Here is a 19,853-nt window from a genome sequence, read left to right as displayed (position 1 = left end):
AATTCTCCTTCTATCCTCCCTAGTCATTGTCCAACTCTCTGATGCATAACAAGTGATTGCAAAAACCATGGCCTGTATCAGACGGACCTTAGTCTCCAGAGAGACACCATTGCTCTTGAGTACTTTAGAGAGGTCCCTAACAGCAGACTTCCGCATCGCCTTAAAGTCTAGAGACATAAAAATGTTTGCACGAGATCACACAACCAGGAGGTGGAGCACTGGATGGGACCCCAGCCTGACCTTTTGCTCTGCTAGGTTCTCCTGGACTGGCCTTATCAATACAGGTTGATGTTGTGTACTTCCCAGTCAAGTCTGATTCATAACTGACCCGAAATCATGTAGGAAGAGATTGCTCATCTTCCTACCATAGAGAAGCTGGTAGATTCAAACTGCCTTCCTTTGGGTTGGCAGTGCAACTACTTACTGTAAGTTGGCCAAGGAAGGACAGAACCCAGTTCAGGCCAAGAATGAGGAGAAATTGCCAGGCTGGCCCTTAAGCAGAAAACCAACTCTGTTGCCTAAAATCAATAGCCTTTTCCCTTTCTTTAGATCATCATCCCCAGCCAGCAGGAAGTAGTTACAAAAGAGAACCTCAGTGTCCCCAGTCAGTATTAACAAAAGGCTGGAATCTTAGGACTGCAGAGCCCTTTCCTTCCACTCATAGTATGGCTACTGAAATGATCCAGTCACAGGAAGCAGCAGCTGTAGCTGTTTCTCTCTGTCAAGGAGGTGAAAATACTCTACCTTCTTTCCCAGAAACAGTTATCTGAGACCTCAGCCCACTTCCCTGTCTTGTAAACACCTGTGAGCATCCCCTCCCCAAGTTCCTTGTAGGAGAATATAAAACCCCTCTCTAATTTTTAGTGGGGTTTAGTTTTCTGCTTAAGAGCCAGTCTGGCAATTTCTCCTCAATAAGCTCTTTCTTGGCCTGAACAAGGTTCTCTTCTTCCTCAGCGACCTTTCATTTCTGGTGCCGAAACCCAGGAGAGAGGCACCTGTCAGAAGGCAACAAACCCTTATTCCCTAACTTACCTTCTCTCTCTCCTCTCCTCTCCTCTCCTCTCTTCTCTTTCTTCTTCTTCTCCTTCCTCTCCTTCTTCTCCTTCTTCTCCTTCTTCTCCTTCTCCTTCTTCTCCTTCTTCTCCTTCTTCTTCTTCTTCTTCTTCTCCTCCTCCTCCTCCTCCTCCTCCTCTCTCTCTCTCTCTCTCTCTCTCCTCTGACTACTTATCCCTCCCCCAATCATGGGAGCAGGCCAGTCCTGCCCTTCTTGGAACACTCCACTAGAGTGTCTCCTCCACCCTTTTGACACTCTTTTTGCAAGATATCATTACGCCCAAGAGACTTATATTCTTTTGTAATACAGCATGGCCACAATATCAATTAAATAATGGATCTCAATGACCCCAAAATAGGACATTCTATTTCAATACTCTCAGAAATCTTGACAATTTCTGCTGACGCAGTTGCAAGTGGTCTGAAATAGCCTACGTTCAGGCCTTTTTTGCTCTCCTCTCTTGTCCTTCCTTCTGTCAAAATTGCTCTACCCACTAAATCCTCTGAGCTCACCCCAAGCCTTCTCCTCTCCCTGACTCAGTCCCTCCTTCTTTTGATCCTGCCGACCACTCAGCACCCCCTGATGCTCCTCCATCCCCACCATACACAAATACCAGATCACAGGGAGTTTCCTCACAAAAAAACTCTGACTCAAATCCTGACCACCCCCTTCCTGCTCCCTCTGCTCCTGCCTCGAACACCTGCTTGCTTCCTGTGATTGGATCATTTCAGTAGCCATTCTAGGAGAGGAAGAAAAGGGCTCTGCAGTCCTAATACTTACCATTAAGCCACCAGGGCTCCATTCCCAATAGAAGAGAATTCCTTTTGCTTCCTCAGTTATCCTGTCAGGGTCTAACCTCTTGTGTGTCCAACAGAGCTGTGCTCTGTAGCGTGTTCAGTGGTTCACCATTCATACCTAGACAGTGAGGACTTTTCCCTCAGGTGCCTCTGGTGGACTCAACCACCAGCCGTTCAGCCAGCAGCCCCAAGAGTTAACCATTTCCAGGACCCAGAGACTCCAAACTAGCCAGCCGCTGTCTGCACAGTTGATTGCAGGTCCTGGTAAGGCCGTATCAGCCAGACTTCCCAGACAAGAGATTAGGTTATCTGACCAATGTACCCATAACGAACTCACCTCATTGCCATCAGGTTTTCAGAGGCTGTCAATCACACAGTAGGAGATAGCCCATTATTTTCATGCACAGCACCTGTTGGATTTCAATCTCATGTCTTTGGGGTTTTAGCTCAACTCCTTGCCACTAGGTCACTGGCAGTATTTAAGCAGAGGCTTAGACACTGAACAAAAATCTGGAGTCAATGAGCAACAATGTCCACCCCAAAGGACTAGAATAACTAACTCTTCAGACTATCATTTTCTTCATTGCTTCTCTTTTCTTCAAGACTCTACATTCTCCTGGCCTCTACCATAAGTATGCCGTTGGCCACATGCAAAGCATCTTTATTTGGTAAAATTATTATTTTAATGAAAGTCTAGAGAATCGGTGGGTTGTAATTCATTCATGGGTCCAATTGGACTTCAGGAAGCTGAGCCATGCAGACTCTGTCCAAGTGTCAGAGCCTGGGGTGGGAGAGGTGACAGTTCAGCCACCAAGACTCTGGAGGGACTACAGCACCCCTCTGTCTGACGTAGCAACCCCCTGTCCCGATCAGCCCCTGGTACCTTCCCAATCACTGGGGTTCCTGGTGAGCCCAGCACTCCCCAGATGCCCACCAGATACCTGCTGTCCTCTCAGGATGAAGGCTGTGCTTGAAATGATAACAGCAGACGCAAGTGACTCCGTTTTGTACGAAAGGAGCCATGTGAAGTGAATTAACTCTTTTTTTCCTCTGATAGAAGTGACATGATAGGGGCTGGATCTGTAATGAGAGCCCCGGTGCTTTAAGGGGTAAGGAGTTGCACCACCAACGTCAAAGGCAGGTGGTTCAAATCCGTTAGATGCTTCACAGGAGAAAGACGGGCAATCTCCTCTTGTGAGATTGGCAGCCTCTGGAAACCTGCTGGAATCAGCTATGAGTCGGTCCCAACTGGACCACCATGAGTAGTTTGTTGACAAGCACTTGTAATGATAACAGTTAATCTAAGCGACTCCAGTTTGTATAAAAGAAGGCACTAGCATTTTCCTATACTCTGTTTTTCCTCTCTGTTGGTATTTTAGGGAGTAGTAGTTGCTGTTTCTGAGCAAGCTATTTTAAGTCTGGCCATCTCAATACTGAAGCCAGAGGCCAGCAGAATGAACATGTGATTTGTCTCTGAAGAAAAGAGATAGAATGAGGAGAACTGTTGTCTAAACAGTCATCACATTGTGTTGGAGAGTTCGTATCCCATGAGCATGATTTAGCTGGTCAGGTGCAGTTTGTTTTGGTTTACTCTATAAACTTTTAAAATGGATTACATCCAAACATCAAGAAAACGAATGTCTTTACCTCTGGACCAATAGGTTACATCATGCCAGATGGAGAGAAGATTGAAGGTGTCAACAATTCCATTTTACTTGGATCCACATTCAATAAGCATGGTTGTAGCACTCAAGGAATCAAAACATACGTTGCACTGGGAAAATCTGCTGCCGAAAGCCTCTCCAAAATGCTAAAGAGCAATGATGTCAGATTAAAGACTAAGGTGTGCCTTATCCAAGTCATGGTCTTTTCAGTGACATTCTATGCACCTGAAAGTTGGACAATGAACAAGGAAGATCAAAGAAGAACCAATGCCTTTCAATTGTGGAGTTGGCATAGAGGATTGGATATCCCATGACTGCCACCCAAAGGTCCGCAGTTCAAATTGACCACTTGCTCCTTTGGGGAGAGATGAGCAATCTCTTCCCATGTGATGAACTGCCTCTGAAAATCTCCTGGAGGGTAAACTATCAGTTCCAACTTGACGATACACAACCACAACATGGACTGCCAAAAGAACAAACAAATCTGTCTTGAAGGATGTGCAACCTTCCAGGCAGGAATGGTGAAACTTCACCTCACTTACCTTGGACATGTTGTAGGGAGGGGCCAGTTCCTGGAAAAAGCCACCAAGCTGGGAGAGGTGAAAGGTCAGAGAATGAAAAGAAAAGCCTCAAGGTGATGAACTGACCCAGTGACACCACGATGGGCTTGAGCGTGACAGAGGTCATGAGGACTGACCAGGACAGGGCGAGGTTCAGATCTGGGGTTCAAGAGCCGCTATGAGTTGTAGTCGACTTGAGGCACCTAACAGCAGCAACATAAACTCTCAAAGGAAGCCAAGATTGGAGTCCTCTTCGGAGAGCTGCTTAATGCTCTTGTGAGCACTCTCTTATTCTCTAAACCTTGAATGGAATAACTGGGCTGCCACTCTCCAGGAATGGGAGCCAGAGATTTTCTGTAACATCAGTCCCACGTAACTGGGGCCACAAACCTCTGCCCAGCCCTTCCCACTCTCTTCACTCCTCACCTGCGCTGTTGTTAGTTGCTGTGATAGGAGTTGCTGATAGATTCAAACCGTGTACCTTTCCATTGGCAGCGCAACTCCTTACCACTAAGCCACCAGAGTTCCCTAATGGGTTGTAGCTGCCACCAGTCATAATCTTGCTGTGATGTCCTTGTTTTCTGTTCTAGAAAGAAAACTCCTAGCCATGAGTCAATGTCCTCACTGAGCCTCATTGCTGGTGGTGTGTCTCACTCCAAGATTTCTCTTTTCTGTTGGCATAATAAATGGATCTCTATGGCTGCAACAGGGAGCTGGTGGCTTAGTGGTAAAGAGCTTTTCTCCCAACCCAAAGGCAGGCAGTTCGAGCCCAGTAACTGCTCCACAGGAGAAAGATGGACAATCTCCTCGTATGTGATTTATTGCCTCTGAAAACGTGCTGGAGGCTCAGCGCTAAGTCGGCTCCCACTCAATGGTATGCAGCAACAGAGAATGCATCCTGGTATAGAGCCTACAGAAACTCTAAGGTCACCTCTACTCTTCGTTTTATTCTGATGTGGACAGGTTACCAGGCAGATGAAGGAAAGGTTTACGGTTTGAATTCACCCAGCAGCACTAAATCTCTTCATCTCTGACACACTTGAGCCCATTGCTGCAGTCACCGTGTCAATCCATCTCATTAAGGATCTTCCTTGTCTTTCACTGACCTTCCACCTTCCCAAGGATAAAGACGCTTTCCAAAGAAAAGCCTCTCCTCGCCACGTAACCAAGATGAGGTGAAGCTGTGTCATCTTTGCCTCCAAGGAGCCCTCTGTCTGCACTGTCTCCAAGACGTGGCACAGGATAGATCTGATAGAGTTCAGGTCTCCTGTTCACAGGGTCGCTATGGGTTATCTCAATTCAATAGCACCTGACAGCAATAACAGTGGCCCTAGAGCGCAGGTGGCCTAGTGTCAGGAGCTGTGCTGCCAACCTGATAGCAGGGGTCTCAAACCCACCAGCTGCTGCTCTGCGGGAGAAAGATGGGCCATCTCCTCCCATGGGATTTACAGCCTCCAAAAACTCATCTGCTCCATGATCAACCCAGTTGCTTGGACAGTTAGCTATGGGTTGATTCTGTCGATTGAACGGCACAGAACCTCAATAACAAGTGGCACAGAGGTTAGCTCTGGTGGCATCCACCGTAAGGAGTTGCTTTCCTAACCTGAAGCACCATTCTGGCAGTTCAAATCCACCAGCGGCTTCTGGGGAGGAGGATGGACAATCTCTTCCCCTGTTACTACAGCCTCAGAAAACCATGGGAGGGTGGGCAATGACTCAGTTCTGACACAACCACAAGGAGTTTGTGTTTGAGCAGCATTGTTGTTGTTGTGTACCATGGAGTCAGAATCGACCCATAGCTGACCCTCCAGCAGGTTTTCAGAGGCAGTAAATTTCTTAGGAAGAGATTGTCCATTCTTCTCCCACGGAGCAGCTGGTGGATTTGATCCGCGTACCTTTGCGTCAGCAGCACAATTCCTTACCACTGAGCTGCGCTGTTGTTAAGTGCCATCAAGCTTCCTGTGACTCATAGTGAGCCTAGTATGCTAGTTCTGAACCCTGTTCTATCCTGAGCCAAGTTCACTGCCTCCAACGCAGCTGCCAGTCACTCCATCTCATCCTGGGTCTTATTTTTCTGCGCTGTCCCTCCACCTTTCTGATGTCATCCTCCAAGGACTAGTCTCTCCTAGAAACATGCCCAAAGTATGTGAGATGGCGCTTCAAGATCCTTACCTCCAGAGAGCAAGTTGGTTTCACCTTCTCCAGAATAGGCTTGTTTGATCTCTTAACAGTCCATGGTATGTTCAACACTTTTCTCCAGCACCACAGCTCAGAGGAATCGGTTATTCTTCTGTCACCCTTATTCGTTGTCCAGCTCCCTAATTGTGAAGACCATGGCCTGAATGAGGCACACCTCGGTCTTTAGACTGACACCTTTGCACTTCAACACGTTAGAGTGGTCCCTGACAGGTGACTTTCCTAATCCAATTTGTCTTTTGATTTCCTGGCGGTTGATGCGTGCAAGTTGAAGTTGTTGACAACCTCAGTCTTTCCTCCGTCTGTCACGACGCTGCCAGTTTGCCCAGTGGTGAAAATCTTTGTTTTCTTTCAATCTTTGATGCTGAGTTCTGGTCTATATTGAAAAGTGCAGTCCTTGACTTTCTGCAGAAGCTGCTTCAGGACCTCCTCGTTTCAGTCAGCAAAGTTGTGTCATCTGCTTAATGCAAGTTGTTGAGGAGCCTTCCTTGAATTCTGACACCACGTTCCACCTCTTAAAGACCAGTCACCCAACGGAGCAGCATTAAGTAAGAAAAATCTCAATGATCTGCTTCCACGAATATTATTATTTCTGTGATGCAGCGTGGAGTTGATTTAGACCTACAGTGGCAACTCACGCGACAGGCTAGTGATAATCCCATGATGCAGTTGGGCATGAATTACAATCGACTCTACAGGACAAGAGAAGAACAATGTCTGCCTCTTGCATTATGTGACAGTCTAAAGAGTTTTGTTTCTTCAGACTTACCTTCATTCCTCAGTTCACCAGATATTAAACTTCCTGCATCGTGTGCAGTTTTATACTGAGCGGTGTCTGGGGACTTAACAATGACCACAGCACTAACCCTGCCCTTCCAGGATTCAACTGTTGTTGTTGCTGTTCTGTGCTGTGAAGTCGAGTACGATTCATAGCGGTCCTATGAATAAAAGATCTGAACCCTGTTCTAGCCTGTGCCTTCCCGACACAGAAAAGCCCATTACCGCAGTCACCACATCAATTGACTCAGTCAACAAACTGCCTCCACCCATCCCAGCGTCATGTCCCTATTCAAGAAAGCCCCTCCTGGCAGCATGACAAAGGATGTGAGGCGAGTTCTCCTCGTTCTTGCCTCCAAAGAGCACTCTGCACCCTCTCCAAGACATATTTCTTTGTTCTCTTGGCTGTCCATGGGATGTTCAGTACTCTTCTCCAACGCCCCAACACCACACCTCAAAGGCATCAATTCTCCTTCTGTCATCCTTATTCACTGTTCAGCTCTCAGATGCATAGCAAGTAATTGGAAAGACTACAGCCTGAATCTTTTCTATTTTTTTTGAACCATTGTTCTCTGAGGTTAGAGAATGGATCATTTGCTCCTGAGTTTTCAGTTAACTAATCTGCTAGAGTGGTTAATTTTTTAAGACTTCGGTCATCAGTGGCATTGTTACTGGGGATAAAGGTACAGCATTGAGTTCTAATCTTTTATATGTACACTATTTGGACTAAAACAAGCCTGGAAGCAGGAGCGGCATCCACTTCTGAAATGGCTTGCCTCTGGAAACTCTATGTACGAACAGTGCTCAGGCCTTTCGTTCATAGGGTCGCTATGAGTCGTCTATGACTCGACGGCATTAAACAACAATAACAATGACGACGACCAAGAGAGAGCTACGTTGGCCTAGTGGAAAGGAAGCTGTGCTATCAAGCCAAAGATGGGTGCTTTTCATCTGTGGCCCTCGGCCAGGTTCAAATTGTCTTCCTGTCAAACATTCTTCTAGGTGGTATAGCACTGGTCTGTGCATTGCTGTACAGAGGTAACTCGTGGTTGCTGTGATGCTGAAGACTGTGACAGTGATGTGCCAGTCGTGGTAATGGGCACCCATGGTGGACAGTGCTGGCTGGAGCTTCCCGACTAAAACGAGCCTGGAAGCAGGAGCAGCATCCACTTCTGAAATGGCTTGTCTCCAGAAACTCTATGTACGAACAGTGCTCAGGCCTTTCATTCACAGGGTCTCTATGAGTCGTCTACAACTCGACGGCATCAAATAACAACAACAACACAGCCTGAATCAGACACACTTTTTAGTCCTCAAACTGACATCACTACTCCTCAATACTTTGGAGAGGTCTCTAACTTCAGATTTTCCCAGTGCAATGTGTCTCCTTATTTCCTGACTTCTGGTACTCAGAGTTTTCGTTGTGGATCCAAGCAAGATAATTTTCGTTTCAATCTCTTCTCCATCCATCACAATGCTGTCTATTGGTCTGGTGGTAAGAATCTTTGTTTTCTTGACGCTGAGATGGAATCCATAGTGAAGGCTGCATTCCTTGATCTTCTATAACAAGTGCCTCAAGTCCTCCTCACTGTCAGCAAGTAGAATTGTGTCATTTACACAACTAGATCCATCCAATGCCAGGCTGGCAATCAGGGAGGGCTGCCTGGAGGAGGTGACATTGGTGCTGAGACATGGGGAATGAGAACTGTGTCCATTTCCTGCACAGCTCTGACCCCATGTCCTATCTTCCTTCCTTCTTTGCTCTCTCCGTGGTCCATTTTCAGTTTAATGACCCTCTGTTGTGAACACATGGAAAAGCTAACGCACTCTCTGATTTTGGAAATCCCTCAGGGGCCATGAGGTCTCTATAAGTTTAATTCAATGGACTGCGGCTGGCTCTCCAGTGTCTGTGGATAATGGACATGTTTAACATTTTGGGCCGCGAACTGATGAGGTGATGATTTAGTCCAACCAGAGGCGCCTCGCCTCAGAAGAAAAGACTTAGGTGAGCTCTGGTGGCCTAGTGGCAAGAAGCTGCACTGCAATCCCAGAGGTGTGCGGTTCAAATCCACCAGATGCTCTGCTGGAGAAGGAGGAACAATCTCCTCCTGTACCAGTCAGATCCGATTTGACGGTACACACACACACACACATACACAAAATAATAATAAAATTTTAAAAAGACAAAGAAGAAGAAAAGACTTACCATCTACTCCTGAATAATTCAAACTAAAATACCTCATTGCCGTTAAGACAGAACCAAGTCCGAGTGGACCCTCCAGTGGTTTTTATAAGTGTGTATAAGAAGACACTGCCCCTCTTTCTCCTTCAGAGTCTTCCGGTGGATTCGAACCACCAGACAAGTGTGTTTTGAGTTAGCAGCGTTAACTCCTTATTGACTACGCCACCACAGTGCCCTTCTAAGTAACTGTTGTTGTTTTGTGTCATTGAGTCAGGGCCCACTTGTAGCAGACCCCCAGTGGGTTTTCAGAAGCTGTTAAAGAGGTGGGCTAGTGGCAAGAAGCTGCGCTGCAATCCCAAAAGCACATGGTTCAAATCCACCAGCTTCTCCGCGAGAGAAGGCTGGGCAATCTCATCCTGTGCAATAAACTGCCTCTGAACACCTGTCAGAGGGTCAGCTATGGGTCGGTTCTGATATTACGGTACACAACACACGACAAATTGCATGGGGGGAGATTTCCTGGCTTTCTCCTGCGGAGCCACTGTGAATTCGAACTGCTTACCTTTGGACTGACAGCACAAGGTCTTACCATCTAAGCCACCAGCCATTGAAAACTCTATTCTGACAGAGGTGGGGTTGGTATGAGTTTATACAAAAGATAGGAACTCAGGAGGGGGAAAAAATCAAACACCTGCTTTTCTTTGCAAAGCCCAGTCAGAGAAGAATACAGCAGAGCAACGGTGTCAGGCTGGGGTTCCCATCGGGGCTCCCACTTCCTGGCTGTGGGACCTTGGGCAAATGGCTTTACCCCTGGGCTTTAATGATCTCAGGGGGAAGATATGCACCAGCTCACACGTGTCTCCTGAGGATTCTTCTTGAGATCATGAAGTGAGCAAATCCCTAGCGAGAGGGCAAATTGAAAAATGCTTGATCCATTTCAGGTCTTCCTCATCGCTTTCCCGAAGGCTCCACCCACCTTCTCCCCGAAGCCCCAGGCCCGCAATGAAGCAATGCTCAAGAGTCTCTAATTGAAAGACTTCTGTGGCTGTTGGGGGAGGAGGGGCCTCATGGGCGTGGAGGGAGCTCTCAGCTCAGGGCCTCTGAGTTTTCACTGAGGGGCGAGCCCTGGGCAGCAGAGGAGAGCCCGCACGATGCCTGCAGTTCAGCTCAGAAGGCTGCTTTGCTCTCTTCAGTGTCCCCATAAAAGAGTCTCCGTTGTAGGGGGTGAGGGGAGGGCGAATGGGGAAGGAATGTTTGAGTCTCCTCCATGCCAGAGGACCCACCCCACCTCCTACCCAATTCCTTGATCGCTCTCTGCCAGGAAATCTGCAGGGTTCCCCACTCTCCATGGGGTGTTGGAGGCGTCCCAGGCTGGTTGGCTCAATACCTAGGCCTCAGTCTCCCCAATGGAGCACGTTGGAATTTAAGCAGAGGCTTCAGTCTGGCCTTCCAGGTCTGTCCTCTCTCCCAACTCACCGTTTCTGAAGCCTGACCCTGCCGCAGCTGCCAGTCATCAGACGTCAGATGTCAGTCTAGACACAAAAGTGCACCTGAACAATTAAAACAGACTTTCAAGGGGGGGAAGAAAAGAGGAACGAACTGGTGGGGGTGGGGTAGAGAAAACAGTGCAACAATGAATGAATGGAAATCCAGAATCTCTGTAAATGTTCATTAACATTAATAAAATTTAATTTAATTTTATTTTTTTTTAAAGTGCACCTGATACAGGCCTTGGTCTTCTTAGTCACTTACTAGGCATCAGAAAACGGGACAATGTCTATGGACACGGAAGAATAATGAATGCCTTTGAGTTGTGATGCTGGAGAAGAAGATAGAACATCCCATGAACCCCGAAGACAACAAACAGGTCTGTCTTGGGGAGGGTGAAATCAAGTTTCTTCTTGGAGGCAAGAATTTTAAAGCTCTGTCTCACATACTTTGAGCACATGGCTGGGAAGTACCATTCCTAGGAGAAGGACATCATGCTTGGAAGGGTTGAGGGACAGCTCAGGAAAGGAAGATGCTGGGTGAGATGGATTGACACAGTAACTGGAGCGATGGGGGTAAGTGTGTCAGAGGCAGTGAGACTAGCTCAGGATAGAGCCCGGTTCAGAGCCATAGTACATAGGGTGGCCATGAGTCACAGGTGACTCGATGGCACATAACAACAATTACAACCTATATTGTTGTTTGTTGTTATATGCCATCGAGTCGCTTGAGACTCATAGTGACCCTATGAACCTAAACTCTGCTCTGTCCTGTGCCAATCTCATTGCCTCCGACACACTCATTCAAATTGCCCCAGTCACCAAATCAATCCATCTCTCAGAGGGCCTTCCCCTCCTGCGCCTGCCCTCCACACTCCCAAGCATGATGTCCCTCTCCAAGGACCGTTCTCTCTTTACAACATGACCAAAGTATGTCAGATGAAGCCTCAGAATTCTTGCCTCCAAGGAGCAGCCAGTTTTAACCCTCTCCAGGATGACTCTGTTTGTTCTCTTAGCAATCTATGGCACCTTCAGCACTCTTCTCCAACACCAAAGCTCAAAAGCATCAATTCTCCTTCTGTCCTCCCTGGTCATTGTCCAGCTCTCTGATGCATAACAAGTGATTACAAAGACCATGGCCTGTACCAGACGCACCTTTGTCTCCAGAGACACACCATTGCTCTTGAGTACTTTAGAGAGGTCCCTAACAGCAGACTTTCCCATTACAATATGTCTTAATTCCTGGCTGCTGGTGCCAAGAGTGTTGACTGTGGAGCCAAGCAAACTAAAGCTGTGAACAACCTCAATCTCTTCACCATCCATCCTGATGCTGCCAATTGGTCCAGTGGTGAAAATCTTTGTCTTCTTGACATTGAGCCTCAATCCACATTGAAGGCTGCAGTCCCTGACCCTCAGCAGCAAGTGCGTCAGGTCCTCCTCATTTTCAGCAAGCAACCTATATTACAATCGACAATCTGAAACAAGAAATGCTTTACGAAGTCAATTAGGGGAGGGGAAGGAAAATGTGCATCAATGAATGAATGACAACAGGACCTTTCTGTAAACTTTTGTTAAAGTCACAGTTTGGGAGGGGTGGATAAAAGATGTTGTCCATCAGGCCAACTGCGTGCTTATGCCAGACGCTAGCAGAATGTAAAGCTGAGAAGAGAAGGAATGAGGAAGATGAGGCCTGAAGAGTTATCCCAGACGTGTGGGGTAGATGCGATGTGTGCCCTGGTCTGTGCGCGTGTCTGTAAATCTGGTTAAACTGTTCGTTTACTACAGATTTCTGTTCACTCTCCAAGTCTCTGTTTTAAAAATGTTGGTGGCCTAGTGGCAAGGAGTTGTGCTGGCAACCCAAAGACGTGAGGTTCGAATCCACCAACAAGAGAAAGATCTCTTCCTATGTGATTTAGGCTCAGCTCTGAATCACATCTGACTGGACAGTACACAACAACAACAACAACTTATATGGGGAAGACCAGCTCAGGAGAAGGTAGCAGAGCAGAGGTTCAGGCTGGGATTCCATCCAGTGCTCCACTTCCCGGCTGTGTGAACTCGCGCAAACATCCTTATCTCTCTACGTTGAGTGACATCCTCAAGGGGATTCCTCAGCCAAACCAAGCATGTCTTGCAGGAAACGTACCCAGAGTGCACCTTACAGGTGATGAAACTTTGTCTTACACATTGTTGTAGTTGTTAGGTGCCGAGGAGCTAGCTCTCTTGGGGAATAACTGCAGGAGGAACCAGCCCTTGGAGAACGACATCATTCTGGGAAAGGTAGAGAGTCAGCGCAAGAGAGGAAGACCCTCGATGAGAGGGATCGACACAATGACTGTAACACGGGGCTTGAGTCCATCAGAGGATGAGGATGGCGCAGGCCAGGGCAGGAGAGGTAGCTCTGAGTCATGGTTCACTCAAGGGCACCCCCCATGGGAAACATGCTTCACCAGCTCACGTTTCTCTGAGAGATTCCTTGTGAGATCATGAAGTGCACACATGCTTAGTGTAGGACACGTGAGGAAACGCTCAATACATCGCAGATCCTGCATCTCTCCCCAGCGGCACTGCCCCCACCCTCTCCGGAAGCCCCTGCCCCACAATGAAGTTAACGCTCAAGAAGAGAATTCTAATGATGCTTTTATTGCTGTAGGAAGAACAGAACCATCATGGCAGAGTGGAGCGCAGCTCAGGGCTCAGTAATTCCATGATGGCCTGGGAGGGAGGGAGGGGGCTTTAGCGTAGATCTAATGGCCATCCGCCTATCTGGATCCTGGCAGTGGGCCATTTCTGATTCCATGTGCGGATCTCCATGACTTCTTCAAATGTTGGGTCCTTTTCTTCACCTTCAGATGTGGGGAGCTCCCTTCCTTCTCCCTTTTGTTTTCCACATAGAAGACTCCTTGTCTTTCAGTAGGGGACGCTGTATTCTTTTCATAAACGGGCTCATTGCTTCATTCAAAATGGATGGACTATCAAATCTGTAAGGTTGCCTTGCTGATTTCCCAAAACCTCTGAAAACCTTTTCCTGGTGAGAGGTGAGAGTGAGCATTAATTTTGTGTCTCTTCCTCTCCAGATCCCATGACTTCCCTAACTCCCTGATCTTCCCCATCCTGATCTCCACATTTCCCCTCAGCCAGGAAGACAGCAGGGCTCCCTCCTCACTAAAGGATTAGGAAAAGCCCTGGAATTGGTACTCTAACTTCTATACTTCAGCTTCCCTAATGAGCCGCCTTGAAGTCAGAAGACCTCTGCTTGGCTTAGCGTCAACATCTGGTATGTCTCCCTAGCAACACCTTCTCCAAGTCTACTCCTGCTTTAACCGTCTCACCCACCCAAAAGCAGGTGCCAGGCTTACTCTCTTTGTCCAGGCCATTCCCATGGCCTGAATGGCCACCCCCTGCACATGTCTAAGGCTTGCTGGAACTTGTTCAGATGTCAATACTTCTGACCCAGGCCCTTCGCACCCAGCCTCCACTGGGAACATTCTTTCCAAGTTTTGTCTAGCTGAATTACCCTGATCATTCAGCCCACAATTGTCTCCTGAGAGAAAACCCACCACCAGATATTGAGAATCACCACCACGACCACCACCCCTCGCCCCAGATCCTTGGCCGTCCTGCCTTTTGGCCTCATAGATGCTTATTCCTCTCTGGCTTGATCCCCTGGAGTTCACCCACCTTCTGTCTGTTCCTCCTACTCCACCTAGAACTTTAGCTCACCCCTGACTCTAGGTTTCCTGCCTAAGAACAGTTGTTGGCACATAGCACATGCTCAATAAACACTTGTTCACAAATGAGTGAACAAGTATCTAAATGGAGGGAAGACTAGTTAAGCCGTGTACCGTGCGCCAGACACGTCCTCCAGCTCTCGGCCCCTCACAACTCACCCATTTTGGGGCTTAGCAAACTGAGGCTCATGGGAAACCTGTATTCCAAGATTCCAAAGGAAGGAGGGGTCTACACCAACCTGTGGACCCAGGTCTGTCAGACTCCGTGGGCCCTTCCCCACTCCCCAGGGCTGTCCTCCAAATCAGAGAACCCCAGGCTCTGACTGTGTGAGCACAAGGACGTCATCAGCCTCTCTGAGCCTCAGTTTCCCCATCTGTAGAATGGAGGACTGTGGACTCCCCTCTCTTCTCCACTCAGACACACCCCTCCCTTCCACGCAGGAGAAAACAGACTCACTTGCTAAGTTGCTTGTATTGTTCAAAAGTTGGTTTTTTCTCTCTTTCTGCATTATTTATTAGTGCCTTCAGAAAGTTAAATCGGTGACTCAAGATGCAACTCCTTGAGACTCCTCTCTTTGCCCTCAGAGCTCTGGCTGGAGGAAGATCAAGTTGGATACAAAAAGCAAAATATTCAGTATTGAGAGGGTTTAGGATGGGATTCTAGAGATGAGAAAAGAGTCTTAAATATTTTCTTTTTATAGGGGTGATGGTGTTAAAACGGGGGTGGGGTTGTGGTACCCTAGAGAGAACCACCATGCCCCCTCCCTCCACCCTCCCAGCCTGTAGAATCAGGGCAGCCAATTTTGGAAGAGTGAGCCTTCCTACGTCATTGGTTGCTAGGACTCCCCAGGCAGATTTCCCTCGTGTGGCCCTGCACTTGGAGAATTCTAACAGTCACCTGAGGGGCCAGGAGTGGGGACCCCAGGACTCTAAGGAGAAGGGGCAAAGAAGGGGTCCTGGGAGCTTACAAACATCCTCCCCACGTGAACCCGTGAACCCGCAGTCTGTGGTCAGCTTCACACTTCCAAATCCAAACTCCCACATCCTCCCGCCCATCTTTACCTTCTGAAGTCATGAACAGAACCGCTGCCAAAATGGAGAGCCACAGCAGGAGCTTCATGGTGCAGCGGGAGGGGGCTCTGGAGGAGGACAAGGGGTGGGGGTGATGTCTGGCAGCCCCCTCCTTCAGCGCCCCCCAACCCCCACAGGGTCTCTCAAGCTCAAGAGGTGTGGAGCGCAGAGGCCACTCACCTGGATGAGAGGGCTGGCTGCCTGAACCTGGGGCCAGGACCCTTTATAAGACCGCAGAGGGCGGGGCAGGTCAGCCCTGAACCCACCCACCTTCCCTTCTCTCCGCCCCTGATGGGGAGGTGGGATGAGGGACCAGAAATGTCCCTGAGGCCCAGGAAGCCCCTTGCTGGTCAGCACCCTCATCTCCAAATCTCCAAGCTTTGAGGGGTCCCCAGACTCCAGCAGGGCTCTCTGGTGGCCTGGTGGTAGGGAGTTGTGATGATAACCTAAAGGCTAGATGTTCAAATCCACCATCTGCCAGGAGGGAGAAAGCTGGGTGGCCATCTCCTCCTGGGCTGGGTTCCCTCTGGGTTACAGCCACTGAGAACCCTCTGTAGGGGCAGTTAGGGGTCAGTTCCTATGAGTTCCTATGAGATGACACTACAGACGCCAGAGCCCCTTGTCCCCTTCAGGGGATAATTGTCACCCACTTTCCATGGCACTTACTCATCTCCCAGCCTCAGGGGTGTCTCGGTCACCTTGGGGGTGTGTGTCTTATCTCTAATTCACCTCTGTGTCCCCAGACCCCTCCTCCACTCCATGCTCAGCCAATCTCTCAGCTCACAGGACCCTTCTCCTAGCTCTGTATGGGGGAGTCTTCCAGCCCACCTTTTACAATCTGATCCACTCATGTCCCATCCTAGTTATCCCTCCCAACACCCCCTCCCCCATCCCTAATTTTCTCTGGGATTCTGATAAGCTTCAGTCCCCTTTTGGAGGGAAGTTATCAGCCTATTGATACACCAAGACCTCAGATGTTAGTCTCCCCACTGTGTGTCCCTCCAACCATTCCTCCAGGTCCCCCACTACTTCCCTTGGTTCCCCATCTCTCCACGTCTCAAGGCCCCTAAACACCCTCTCTGCCCCTAGTCACTCTTTTAGGTCTCTCCCTGGTCTCCTGACCATTGTGATGCTTACCTTCCTGTAACCTCTTCCTCCAAACACCACACCCCTCTCCCCGGGGGCTGGAGTCCTTGGGGCACAGTCATCAGGGACTCTGGAGAGGGGAGAAAGTGCAGTTGTTCCCACTCCCAGCCCCACACATGTTACATCTGGGCTTTGAGAGATGGATGTGAATGGATTGTCACAGCCCCCAGAACCCTGGCGGGCAGGATTGCAAGGCTCCTCTGACCAATTCAACACCCCTAGACTTTATCTGCCTGTCACCTTCCCGGACATTTGCTCTCCTAGACCCCAACCCTCACCAGACCCCGCTAGATGCCTGCTGTCCTCCCCATCCCCCTGGAACAGGGATATACAGATAAACAGATAGAGATCGGAACCAACCCATAGCTGACCCTCCAGTGGGTTTCCTGAGGCAGCTAATTGCACAGGAGGAGTCTGCCCAGCCTTTTCCCATGGAGCAGCTGGTGGCCTCGAACTGTATGCTCTTGGGATTGCAGCACAGCTTCTTGCCACTTGGCCACCAGATAGATGATAAAATAGATATTCCAAGCCGTGATATTTTCAGTTGTTTTCCCATGCATCTGAAAGTTGGACAATGAATAAGGAGGAAGACTCAAGAATTGGTTCATTTGAATCATGGTATTTATGAAGAGCACTGAATTTCCCACAGACTGCTCAAAGAACAAACAAGTGTGTCTTGAAGAATGTGCAACCCAGGTGCTCCTTACAGACGAGGATGGTGAAACTTGGTCTCACATGGCTTGGGCGTATTTCCAGGAGGGACCAGTCTTTGAAATAAGACATCACGGTGGGAAAAGTGGAGGGTCCGAGAAATAAAGGAAGATCCTTCACAAGATGGACTTATCACAGGGGCTGTGAGGATAGAGCAGAATATTGCAAGATTCAGATCTTTCGTTCACAGGGTCCCTATGAGTTGTAACTGATTCAACACTTTGTTACAGTAAATCTGCATTCATCATCTTTTAAATAAGGTAAGTAACAAGGAAAAGTGGGAGATAAGACTTGAGATTAGAGCCCTGAAGAAAATGAACATAATCTTCATTCTCTCTATCTCAGCTCCAATATCACCTCCTCCAGGCAGCCCTCCCTGATCTTCATTCTGAGTCATCTGCCTCTGAGCTAGCTTTGTTCATACTTACTGGGTCCTCAGTGTCTGGGGATGTGTCTCCTACTCTACTGTGTCCTGAAAAGGCATAAATTGTGCTGTGGTCAGTGCTGTGTCTCCAGTCACAGCTCAGCCTAGAACTGGACATGGTGCAGGGCTCAGTAATAACTGGTGAAATGAGTAACAAAGATTGTTGTTGTTCTTATGTGCTGTCAAGTCACCTTAGACTCATAGCGACCCTATGTGCAACAGCCCTGACCCCTGCTCTATCCTGAGTCAACCTTATTGTCCCTACCCTCATTATCCCACTCACTGAGTCAATCCATCTCATCGAGTGTCTTCCTCTCTTGCACTGTCCCTCCACCCTCCCAAGCAGGATGTTTCTTTCCAAGGACTGGTACCTCCTTGCAACATGCCCAAAGTATGTCAGATGGAGCTTCAGAATCCTTGCCTCCAAGGAGCAACCTGGTTTCACCCTCTCCAAGATGAACCTGTTTGTTCTCTAAGCAGTGCATGGTATATTCAATACTCTTCTCCAACACCACAGCCCAAAGGCATTAATTCTCCCTCTAATATCCCCGATCACTGTCCAGCTTTCTGATTCATAGTACGTAATTGTGAAGACCTCAGCCTGGATCAGGCACACCTTACTCTCCAGACTGATATCATTGCTCTTCAGTACTTTGGAGACATCCTGACAGCCAACTTTCCCAATGCAATTCGTCTTTTGATTTCCTGTCTGCTGGTACCAAGAGCGTTGATTGTGCAGCCAAGCAAACTAAAGCTGTGACCGAGCTCAATCTCTTCACTGTCTCTCATGATGCTGCCAATTAGCCCAGTGGTGAGAATCATTGTTTTCTTGATGTCGAGTATCAGAGAACAAAATAAAACACATTTAACTTTGACAAGATACCTATGAAAGAGCTATTGTTCTCTTGTGCTATGGGGTCACTTCAAACTCACAACCTGTACACTGTCGTTGCATGCCATTCTGTCAGAATCGACTTGTAGCTGAACCTCCGCTGAGTTTTCAGTGGCTTTAAATAGCATGGAGTGGGGAGCTCTGGTGGCCTAGTGGCAAGGAGCTGCAACTACAATCCCAGAGGTGCACAGTTCGAATCCACCAGATGCTCTGCCGGGAAGGAGGGACAATCTCCTCCTGTGCCAGTCAGATCTGATTTGACGGTACACTCACACAAAAATAATAATAAATAGCATGGAGTGAAATTGTCCATCTTCCTCTCATAGAGCATCTGGTGGATTCAAACCCCGTACCTTTGGATTAGTAGTGATAATTGCTTCTTAGCGCTATTTCACCAGAGCTCCCTATTCCATGTGTAGAATGGCTCAGTAGGTTTTGCCTGGGATCTTCACATTTTATGCTGCCACATTGGGTCATGATGGGTCTAAATCCATTTGTCAGAAACAATAATCTTTGTAGAAAAAGATCGCCAGGCTTTGCTTCCTCGTTTCACTCTCCTTGTTGCTAGGTCCCCTTGAGTTGGTCCAGAGACAAGAAGAGTCTGAAATTGCAACATACTTGCCAGTTCCCACTCTCTCTTCCTCTCATATGGCAAATGTTTTCCAGCTTCAGCTCATTCAAGCCAGAGTGGCCTCAGAAACATCGTCAAGTGTTGTCAAGGTTGTGAGATGTCCTTTGCAGGTTCTTCGCTTGACCAGACATGTTGTTGTTTCTGCAAGGTGCCACTGAGTCGACTACGACTCACAGCTGTTCTGTGAACTATAAATCTAAACCTCGCCCTGTGCTGCGCCTTCCTCACCACCTGTGATATGCTTGAGGCCATCGTCACAGTCACTGTCAACCTTGTTGAGGGTCTCCCTCTCTTTCTCCGACCCTCCACCTTTCCCAGCTTGATATCTTTTTCCAAGGACTGGTCCCTCCGGACGATATGACCAAAGAAAATAAGGAGTAAACATACGAGTAGTCCTAAGAATGTACTGTGTTCAGAATTGAGGGTTTGCCCTTGTAGATTAGAGAATGTCTTTAAACTATTTCCAAAAACAGCTGGATTTTTTGCAATCCTGATTTGTGGTATGGATAATCCTGAAAGTCACCCAGGAT

Source organism: Elephantulus edwardii, unplaced genomic scaffold, assembly GCF_000299155.1.
Source record: "Elephantulus edwardii isolate Elephantulus edwardi_28Jun2011 unplaced genomic scaffold, EleEdw1.0 scaffold00315, whole genome shotgun sequence".
In the NCBI taxonomy this organism is placed as follows: domain Eukaryota; kingdom Metazoa; phylum Chordata; class Mammalia; order Macroscelidea; family Macroscelididae; genus Elephantulus; species Elephantulus edwardii.
Note: the sequence above shows the minus strand (reverse complement) of the source record.